Source organism: Somniosus microcephalus, unplaced genomic scaffold (assembly GCF_052327205.1).
Source record: "Somniosus microcephalus isolate GS21.2 unplaced genomic scaffold, FLI_Smic_1.0 scaffold64, whole genome shotgun sequence".
Lineage (NCBI taxonomy): Eukaryota > Metazoa > Chordata > Chondrichthyes > Squaliformes > Somniosidae > Somniosus > Somniosus microcephalus.
Genome location: NW_028225251.1, coordinates 179,577 through 190,584, shown reverse-complemented (window position 1 = coordinate 190,584; position 11,008 = coordinate 179,577).

The following is an 11,008-nucleotide window of genomic DNA, read 5'->3' as shown; positions in this document are numbered from 1 at the left end:
TGGAATACTGCGTACAGTTTTGGTGTCCATACTTAAGAAAAGACATACTTGCTCTCGGGTCAGTACAAAGAAGGTTCACTCGGTTAATCCCGGGGATGAGGGGATGGATATATGAGGAGAGGTTGAGTAGATTGGGACTCTACTCATTGGAGTTCAGAAGAATGAGAGGCGATCTTATTGAAACATATAAGATTGTGAAGGGGTTGGATCGGGTGGATGCGGGGAGGATGTTCCCGATGAGGGGTGAAACTAGAACTAGGGGGCATAGTCTTAGAATAAGGGGCTGCTCTTTCAAAACTGAGATGAGGAGGAACTACTTCACTCAGAGGGTGGTAGGTCCATGGAATATGCTGCCCCAAAAAGCTGTAGAAGCTACATCATTACATAAATTTAAAACAGAAATCGACAGTTTCCTAGAAGTAAAGGGAATAAAGGGTTATGGGGAGCGGGCAGGAATTTGCACATGAGTCTAGGTTTGGATCGGTCATGGCCCTGTGGGTAGCGGAGCGGGCCCAGGGGCCGTGCAGCCTGATCCTGTTCCTATTTCGTGTGTCTAATTCTGTTAGATTCAGGAGATCGTTCTGTGATAGTAGATTGGCGGCTAGGATCAGATCAGCCATGATCTCATTAAATGGCGGAGCAGGCTCGAGGGGCCGATTGGCCTAATCCTGCTCCTATTTCTTATGTTCTTATGTAGTTGTACAGGGCCTTGGTGAGACCACACCTTGAGTATTGTGTGCCGTTTTGGTCGCCTTACCTGAGGAAGGACGTTCTTGCCATGGAAGGAGTGCAGCGAAGATTCTTCAGGCTGATACCTGGGATGGCAGGAATGACGTATGAGGAGAGATTGTGTCGATTGGGCTTATACTCACTGGAGTTTAGAAGATTGAGAGGGGATCTCATCGAAACCTATAAAATTCTGTCAGGCCTGGACAGACTAGATGCTGGAAGGATGTTCCCGATGGTCGGGGAGTCCAGAACCAGGGGTCATAGTCTAAGGATAAGGGGTAAGCCATTTAGGACTGAAATGAGGAGGAATTTCTTCACCCAGAGAGTGGTGAACCTGTGGAATTCTCTGCCACAGAGGGCGGTGGAGGCCAGTTCATTAAATATATTCAAGAAAGAGTTGGATATATTTCTTAAGGCTAAAGGGATCAAGGGATATGGAGAGAAGGCAGGGACAGGGTACTGAATTTGGATGATCAGCCATGATCTCATTGAATGGCGGAGCAGGCTCGAGGGGCCGAATGGCCTACTCCTGCTCCTATCTTCTATGTTTCTCTGTTAAGACGCTCCTTAAAACCTACTTCTTTGACCAAGCTTTTGGTCACCTGCCCTAATTTCTCCTTATGTGGCTCGGTGTCATTTTTTTGGTCTTATAATACTCCTGTGAAGCACCTTGGGATGTTTTACTACAGTAAAGGCGCTATATAAATACATAGAAACATAGAAGATAGGAGCAGGAGTAGGCCATTCGGCCCCTCGGGCCTGCTCCGCCATTCAACAGGATCATGGCTGATCTGAACCTAGACTCACGTCCACTTCCCTGCCCTCTCCCCGTAACCCCTAATTCCCTTATCTGCTAGGAAACTGTCTATCTCCATTTTAAATTTATTTAATGTTGCAGCTTCCACAGCTCTCTGGGGTAGCAAATTCCATAGATTTACTACCCTCCGAGTGAAGAAGTTTCTCCTCATCTCAGTTTTGAAAGGGCAGCCCCTTATTCTAAGATTATGCCCCCTCGTTCGAGTCTCACCCATCAGTGGAAACATCCTCCCCGCATCCACCCGATCAAGCCCCCTCACAATCTTATATGTTTTGATAAGATCGCCTCTCATTCTTCTGAATTCCAATGAGTAGAGTCCCAACCTACTCAACCTTTCCTCATACGTCAACCCCCTCATCTCCGGAATCAACCGAGTGAACCTTCTCTGAACCGCCTCGAGAGCAAGTATATCTTTTCTTAAATATGGAAACCAAAACTGCACGCAGTATTCCAGGTGTGGCCTCACCAATACCCTGTATAACTGCAGCAAGACTTCCCTGTTTTTATACTCCATCCCCCTCACAATAAAAGCCAAGATTCCATTGGCCTTCCTGATCACCTGCTGCACCTGCATACTAACTTTTTGTGTTTCATGCACCAGGACCCCCAGATTCCTTTGTACCGGAGCACTTTGCAGTTTCTCTCCATTTAGATAATAACTTGCTCTTTGATTTTTTTCTGCCAAAGTGCATAACCTCACACTTTCCAACATTATATTGCACCTGCCAAATCTCTGCCCACTCACTTAGCCTGTATATGTCCTTTTGCAGGTTTTTAATGTCCTCCTCACTCAATACAATACAAATCGCTTTATTGGTAAGGTACATCTTATGTTGCCAAAGCATCAAAATACATTTATGGTTGAACACATAAACGCAGTTCCATTCATACAGTGTATAAACAGGTATATCCCTGAGTTTATAAATATACATTCGCCTTGTTTATATATACTCTTGTCTTAGTTTACTGGTTGTCCCTCTGTTCATGGCAAGCTGTAACATAGTGTGCCGCCAGTGTTACACAGCTTCTCACTCACTGCTTTCCCTCCCATCTTTGTATCGTCGGCAAACTTGGATATGTTGCACTCGGTCCCTTCCTCCAAATCGTTAATATAGATTGTAAAGAGTTGGGGTCCCAGCACTGACCCCTGCAGAACACCACTAGTTACTGATTGCCAGCCTGAGAATGAACCATTTATCCCAACTCTTTGTTTTCTGTTAGATAGCCAATCTTCCACCCATGCCAGTATATTACCCCCAATCCTGTGATTTTTTTTAAATCTTGATCAGTAATCTTTTGTGTGGAACCTTGTCAAATGCCTTTTGGAAGTCCAAATACACTACATCCACCGGTTCCCCTTTATCCACCCTGTATGTTACAGCCTCAAAGAATTCGAGCAAATTTGTGAAACATGACTTCCCCTTCGTAAAACCATGCTGACTCTGTCCAATTAAATTATGATTATCCAAATGCTCTGTTACTGTTTCCTTAATAATGGACTCCAACATTTTGCCAACCACAGATGTTAGGCTAACTGGTCTATAGTTTCCAGCTTTTTGTCTACTTCCCTTCTTAAATAAGGGTGTTACATTAGCAGTTTTCCAATCTGCCGGGACCTTTCCTAAGTCCAGGGAGTTCTGGAAAATGATCACCAATGCATCCACAATCCCTACCGCCACTTCTCTCAAGACCCTAGGATGTAGGCCATCAGGTCCAGGGCATTTATCCGCCTTAAGTCCCATTATTTTACTGAGTACCATCTCCTTAGTGATTTTAATCGTCTTTAGCTCCTCCCCCCCCCCCCCCCCCCCCCATTGCCCCCTGTTTGTCCAGTGTTGGGATATTTTTAGTGTCCTCTACTGTAAAGACTGATACAAAATATTTGTTCAGTGTCTTTGCCATCTCCATGTTCCCCACCACTAGTTTCCTGGTCCCACCCTCTAAGGGACCAACATTCACTTTAGCCACCCTTTTTCTTTTTATATAGCTGTAGAAACCCTTGCTATCTGTTTTTATATTTTTGCTGGTTTACTTTCATAATCTATCTTCCCTTTCTTAATTAATCTTTGTTATTGTTTGCTGGCTTTTAAATGCTTCCCAATCTTCTATCCTCCCACTAGATTTGGCTAATTTATATGCCCTTGTTTTCAGTCGGATACTATCCTTTATTACTTTACTAAGCCACGGATGGCTGTCTTTTCTTTTACTCCCCTTTTTCCTCAGTGGAATATATTTATCTTGAAAGATGTGAAATATCTCCTTGAATGTAGACCACTGCTCTTGTGCCGTCTTACACTTTAATCTGTTTTCCCAGTCCACTTTAGTCAATTCTACTCTCATACCTTCATAGTCTCCTTTATTTAAGCTTAGTACGCTGGTTTGAGTTCCAACTCTCTCACCCTCAAACTGAATTTGGAATTCAACCATATTATGGTCACTCAATCCAAGGGGATCCTTTACTAGGACATTTTTTATTAATCCTGTCTCATTACACAGGACCAGATCTAAGATTGCCTGCCCCCTGGTTGGTTCAGTTACATACTGCTGAAGGAACCCATCCCTAATACACTCTATGAACTCTTCCTCAATGCTGCCATACCTAATTTGGTTAGTCCAGTCAATGTGAAAGTTAAAATCCCCCATGATTATAGCTGTTCCCTTATTACAAGCCCCAACTATTTCCTGATTTATACTCCGACCAACAGAGTTGCAACTGTTAGGAGGCCTATAGACTACGCCCACTAGTGACTTTTTCCCCTTATTATTCCTTATCTCCACCCAAACTGTTTCACTATCCTGATCCTTTGACCCAATATCATTTCTGACTATTGCAGTGATTCCATCCTTGATTAACATAGCAACTCCACCTCCCTTTCCTTCCTGTCTGTCCTTCCTAATTGTCAAATACCCTTGTATATTTAGTTCCCAGTCATGATTATCTTGCAGCCATGTTTCCGTAATGGCCACCAGATCATACCCATGTGTAGTTATTTGCACCGTCAACGCGTCTATTTTGTTACGAATGCTGCGTGCATTCAGATAAAGAACTTTCAAATATGTTTTCTGACAATTTATTCCTGGTTTTACCCCTTTATCATTATACATTCTGTCCCTTCCTGACACGCTCTGGTTTTTAATTCCCCCACTGCTGCCTTGCTCTATTGCCTTCTCCGCTGACATTTTTATTTTTCGCTCTCTTGAAACCTCCCCCCCAGTAATTAGTTTAAAGCCCTCTCTACAGCCACAGTTATTCGATTCGCCAGGATTCTAGTCCCAGCACTGGCCAAGTGAAGTCCGTCCCAACGGAACAGCTCTCTCCTGTCCCAGTACTGATGCCAGTGTCCCAGGAAACAAAACCCATTTCTCCCACACCAGTCTTTGAGCCACGCATTTAACTCTCTGATTTTATTTACCCTAGCCAAATTTGCACGTGGCTCAGGCAGTAATCCAAAGATTATTACCCTTGTGGTTCTGCTTTTTTACTTGGCCCCTAGCTGCTCAAACTCCCTCAGCAGAACCTCCTTCCTTGTCCTATCTATGTCGTTGGTACCAACATGGACCACGACAACTGGATCCTCCCCCTCCCACTCCAAGTTTCTCTCCAGCCCAGAGGAGATGTCCTTAACCCTGGCACCGGGCAGGCAACACAGCCTTTGGGACTCTCGCTCACGGCTGCAAAGAACTCTATCTATCCCCCTAATGATACTATCCCCTACCACTACATTTCTTTTAACTCCCCCCACTTGAATGGCCCCCCGCTCCACGGTGCTGGCCAGGTTGCTCATCCTCCCTGCAGTCCCTGTTCCCATCCTCACAGGGAGTAAGAGCCTCAAACCTGTTGGACAAGAGCAAGGGCTGCGGCTCCTCCAACACTACCTCCTGGATCCCCGTACCTGCCTCACTTCTAGTCACACCATCCTGACCCTGGCCACGGACTACATCTGAATTAATTAATCTAATTGGTGTGACTACCTCCTGATACACAGAGTCCAGGTAACTCTCCCCCTCCCTGATGTGTCTCAGGGTTTGAAGCTCGGACTCCAGCTCTTCAACACGGAGCCGGAGTTCCTCGAGCAGCCAACACTTACTGCAAATGTGATCACCGTGAGCATCAATGGTGTCCACCAGCTCCCACATATTGCAGCAGCAACACATCGCCTGATCTCCCATTCTATGTAATTAATTAAATTTAATATGATTTTTAAATACCCTCTGCCCTGATTCTAGATGATGAATATCGCACCTTAGAAACTATAAACCACAGAGTTTAAGCTTAAAAAAGAGAGAAATACTTACCAACCAATCACTTACCCGCTTTCTGGTGACGTCACACTTGGATTACTTTTTACACCTCTCCTTCCCTCCGAGTTCCCAGACTGGAGACTGGTAAACCTACCTGGTCTCTGGGGCTATAAAAGGTCCCAATCTGCTGCTCGAGTTTCCTGCCGACGCTGTGAGGCCTTACCTGGTCTCTGGGGCCTTTTACAGCCCCGCTCTGCCACTCGATCAAGCCCCCTCACAATCTTATATGTTTCGATAAGATCGCCTCTCATTCTTCAGAATTCCAATGAGTAGAGGCCCAACCTACTCAACCTTTCCTCATAAGTCAACCCCCTCATCTCCAGAATCAACCGAGTGAACCTTCTCTGAACTGCCTCGAGCAAGTATATCTTTTCTTAAATATGGAAACCAAAACTGTACGCAATATTCCAGGTGTGGCCTCACCAGTACCCTGTATAACTGAAGCAAGACTTCCCTGCTTTTATACTCCATCCCCCTTGCAATAAAATCCAAGATTCCATTGGCTTTCCTGATCACCTGCTGTACCTGCATACTAACCTTCTGTGTTTCATACACCAGGACCCCCAGATCCCTTTGTACTGTAGCACTTTGCAGTTTCTCTCCATTTAGATAATAACTTGCTCTTTGATTTTTTCTGCCAAAGTGCATAACCTCACACTTTCCAACATTATATTTCATCTACCAAATTTCTGCCTACTCACTTAGCCTGTCTATGTCCTTTTGCAGGTTTTTTATGTCCTCCTCACTCACTGCTTTCCCTCCCATCTTTGTATCATCGGCAAACTTGGATATGTTGCACTCAGTCCACTCCTCCAAATCGTTAATATCGATTGTAAAGAGTTGGGGTCTCAGCACTGACCCCTGTGGAACACCACTAGTTACTGATTGCCAACCCAAGAATGAATCATTTATCCCAACTCTGTTTTCTGTTAGATAGCCAATCTTCCACCCATGCCAGTATATTACCCCCAATCCCATGATTTTTTATCTTGTGCAGTGATCTTTTGTGTGGCACCTTGTCAAATGCCTTTCCAAATACACCACATCCACTGGTTCCCCTTTATCCACCCTGTTTGTTACATCCTCAAAGAATTCGAGCAAATTTGTCAAACATGACTTCCCCTTTATAAAACCATGCTGACTCTGTCCGATTAAATTATGCTTATCCAAATGTCCTGTTACTGCTTCCTTAATAATGGACTCCAACATTTTACCAACCACAGATGTTAGGCTAACTGGTCTATAGTTTCCAGCTTTTTGTCTGCCTCCCTTTTTAAATAAGGGCGTTACATTAGCAGTTTTCCAATCTGCTGGGACCTTTCCTGAATCCAGGGAGGTTTGGAAAATTACCACCAATGCCTCCACAATCCCTACCGCTATTTCTCTCAAGACCCTAGGATGTAAGCCATCAGGTCCAGGGTGATTTATCCACCTTTAGTCCCATTATCTTACTGAGTACCATCTCCTTAGTGATTTTAATCGTGTTTAGCTCCTCCCCCCCCATAGCCCCCTGTTTGTCCAGTGTTGGGATATTTTTAGTGTCCTCTACTGTAAAGACAGATACAGAATATTTGTTCAGCGTTTTTGCCATCTCCATGTTCCCCACCACTAATTTCCCGGTCTTGTCCTCTAAGGGACCAACATTCACTTTAGCCACCCTTTTTCTTTTTATATAACTGTAGAAACTCTTGCTATCTGTTTTTATATTTTTTGCTAGTTTACTTTCATAATCTATCTTCCCTTTCTTAATTAATCTTTTAGTTATTCTTTGCTGGCTTTTAAATGCTTCCCAATCTTCTATCCTCCCACTAGATTTGGCTACTTTATATGCCCTTGTTTTCAGTCGGATACTATCCTTTATTGCTTTACTTAGCCACGGACGGCTGTCTTTTCTTTCACAGCAACAATTCAGAAAACGTTGGCAATATAACTTGGAGCAGAGACGGTTAAGTGGAGCTGTGATCGAGGTGCTCAAAATTATGAGGGGTTTTGATTGAGCAAACAAGGAGAAGCTGTTGTCACTGGCAGGAGGGTCGGTAACGAGAGGACACAGATTTCAGATCATTGCCAAAAGAATCGAGAGAGGAAATGAGGAGACTTTTTTACACAGCGAATTGTGATGATCTGGAATGCACTGCCTGAATGGGAGGTGGAAGCAGATTCAATAGTAACTTTCAAAAGGGAATTGGATATATACTAAAGGCAGAAATTTGCAGGGCTGTGGGGAAAGAGCAGGGCAGTGGGACTAATTGCATCGCTCTTTCAGAGAGCCGGCACCAGCACGATGGGCCGAAAGGCATCCTACTGTGCTCTATGATTCTATAACAACAGCTTCTCTCTGCTTACTAGTACTGAGAGAACAGGGAATAATCTTTAAATCCAGCCCAGTTATTGGGGGCTCTTAACATTAACAAGCCCCAGTTGCCTGAATTAACATGGTTCAGTCCTGGATGTGATTAAAGGCATCGGAAACAGTGGAATCGACCCACCGCAGTCACACTGTGGACACGCTGGTGTGTCAGCGAGTGGGATACACCAGGGAATCCCTTTCTGCACACTGAGGTTGACTCTAATGATCGGGAGTCCCAGGGTTTCGGATACCAGATAATCAAGCTCACAAGAACACAAATTGTCTCTCCAGATTTTATTAAGAGCGCTGCATAACACAGATCGGGTGATAATTCCCTCAATCTGGAGAATAGAAGTACAGTGGATTCACGCGCGATCTTCTCAAGTCTCTTCCAACTGACAATGGCTTAAGTGGCCTGTTCTTATACACAAGCTTGGTTACCGCTCAGGAAATGGGATTGTTTGGACCTGTCTGTTGACCGTCTCCTGAACTCCTGCTAATTCAGGGAATTTAGTCCATCTGTGACCAGACTATAACCACAAGCCCGTCTGGTTATCACTCCTATACGGTCAGTGAGGTTATTATTAGATTCACACCCAGACATTGTGCCTTCACTTGTCTGGCACTTCATCCCATAACACGGGTACAGGGGCTCAGTAATGCTTCATTCATCAGAAAAAGACAAAGTACAACAACATACTGGTCAGCTTAACAAAATCTCATCATATTTATGTGGCTATAAATATAAAAGTCACTAATAAATCCAGGAGGGAATTCAGAAGAAAATTTTTTACCCAGAGAATGGGGAACTCGCTACCACAAGGAGTAGTTAATTGAAATAGGGTGGGTGTGGGGCATAAACACTGGCATGGACCAGTTGGGCCAAATGGCCTGTTTCTGTGCTGTACATTCTATGTAACACCATCTAAGGATAAGGGGTAAGCCATTTAGGACAGAGATGAGGAGGATTTTCTTCACCCAGAGAGTGGTGAACCTGTGGAATTCTCTACGACAGAAGGCAGTAGAGGCCAATTCATTAAATATATTCAAGAAGGAGTTAGATATATTTCTTAAGGCTAAAGGGATCAAGGGATATGGGGAGAAAGCAGGGACAGGGTACTGAATTTGGATGATCAGCCATGATCTCATTGAATGGCGGAGCAGTCTCAATGGGCCGAATGGCCTACTCCTGCTCCTATCTTCTATGTTTCTATGAACAGTGAAACAAAGGGAATCATCAGCACAACAATCTTAAAGATTAAACAGCAGTACAAGAATTTATAAAACATTCATCCATTCCACGTTCATGTCACCCCAGCTGTCCACAGGGCCCTGCGCTACGGAGCAATGTGAACTCGCTGGTGTGTCAACAGGTGGGATGTCCAAGTGAATCCCTTCCCACACACTGAGCAGGTGAACGCCCTCTCCCCGGTGTGAACGCGCTGGTGTCCACTCAGATTCCAGGAGCTTTTAAAGCTTATCCCACAGACAGAACATTTAATTGGTCTCTCATCAGTGTGATATCGCTGGTGTGTCAGTAGGTGGGATGACCGAGTGAATCACTTCCCACACAAGGAGCAGGTGAACGGCTGCTCCCCAGTGTGAACTCGCTGGTGTCTGTTCACATTCCTGGAGCTTTTAAAGCTCATCCCACAGACAGAACATGTAAATGGTCTCAGATCGGAGTGAACTCGCTGGTGTCCACTCAGATTCCAGGAGCTTTTAAAGCTCATCCCACAGACAGAACATTTAAACGGTCTCTCATCAGTGTGAACTCGCTGGTGTTGCTTCAGATCCTCAGAGGTTTTAAAGCTCTTCCCACAGGCAGAACAGTTAAATGGTCTCTCATCAGTGTGAACTCGCTGGTGTGTCAGTAGGTGGGATGACCAAGTGAATCCCTTCCCACACACGGAGCAGGTGAATGGCCTTTTTCCTGCTCTCTCCAGCTGGTGTCCCTTCAGCTCCTGGGACATTTGAAAGCTTTTCCCACAGTCAGAATGTTTCACCTGCCTCTCCCCAGTGTGAACTCGCTGGTGTGCCAGCAGATTCGAGAACTGAGTGAATCTCTTCCCACACACGGAGCAGGTGAACAGAATCTCTGCTGCTCTCTCCAGCTGGTGTCTCTTCAGGTCCTGGGACCTTTTAAATCTCTTCCCACAGTCAGAACATTTAATCGGTCTCTCATCACTGTGAACAAACTGGTGTCTCAGGAGGGTGGCAGAATGAGAGAATCGCTTCAAAAACATGGAGCAGGTCAACGGTCTCTCATCGGTGTGGACAAGCTGGTGTCTCAGCAGCACGGAGGGTGCAATTAATCCCTTCCCACACACGGAGTGGGTTAAAGGTCTCTCCCTCGTGTGATCTTGCTGGTGTATCATTGGAGCGGATGACTGAGTGAATCCCTTCCACACACGGGGCCGGTGAACGGGCTCTCCCCAGTGTGTAGCCACTGGTGTCTCTTCAGGTACTTGTAGATTTTGAAGCTCTTCCCACACTCAGAACATTTAAAAGGTCTCTCATCAGTGTGAACTCTCTGGGGTGCCAGCAGATTGGAGGAGCGATTGAATCAGGTCCTGATGAATCGAGTGACTCTGTCTGTTCTTGACGTGATGTTTGGTCTGAACTTCCTGTCTGTAAATGCTCCACTTCTAAAACCCTGTAAAAGGAGTGTAGATAAAATTCAATACAGAAAATTGTGAGCGGATACATTTTGCTAGGATGAGGAGAGAAAATACCTGCTAAATGGTACAATTTTAAAGGGGGTGCTACAAGGGAGCTTGTGCTCAATTCTTTAAAGGTGGCAGGACAGG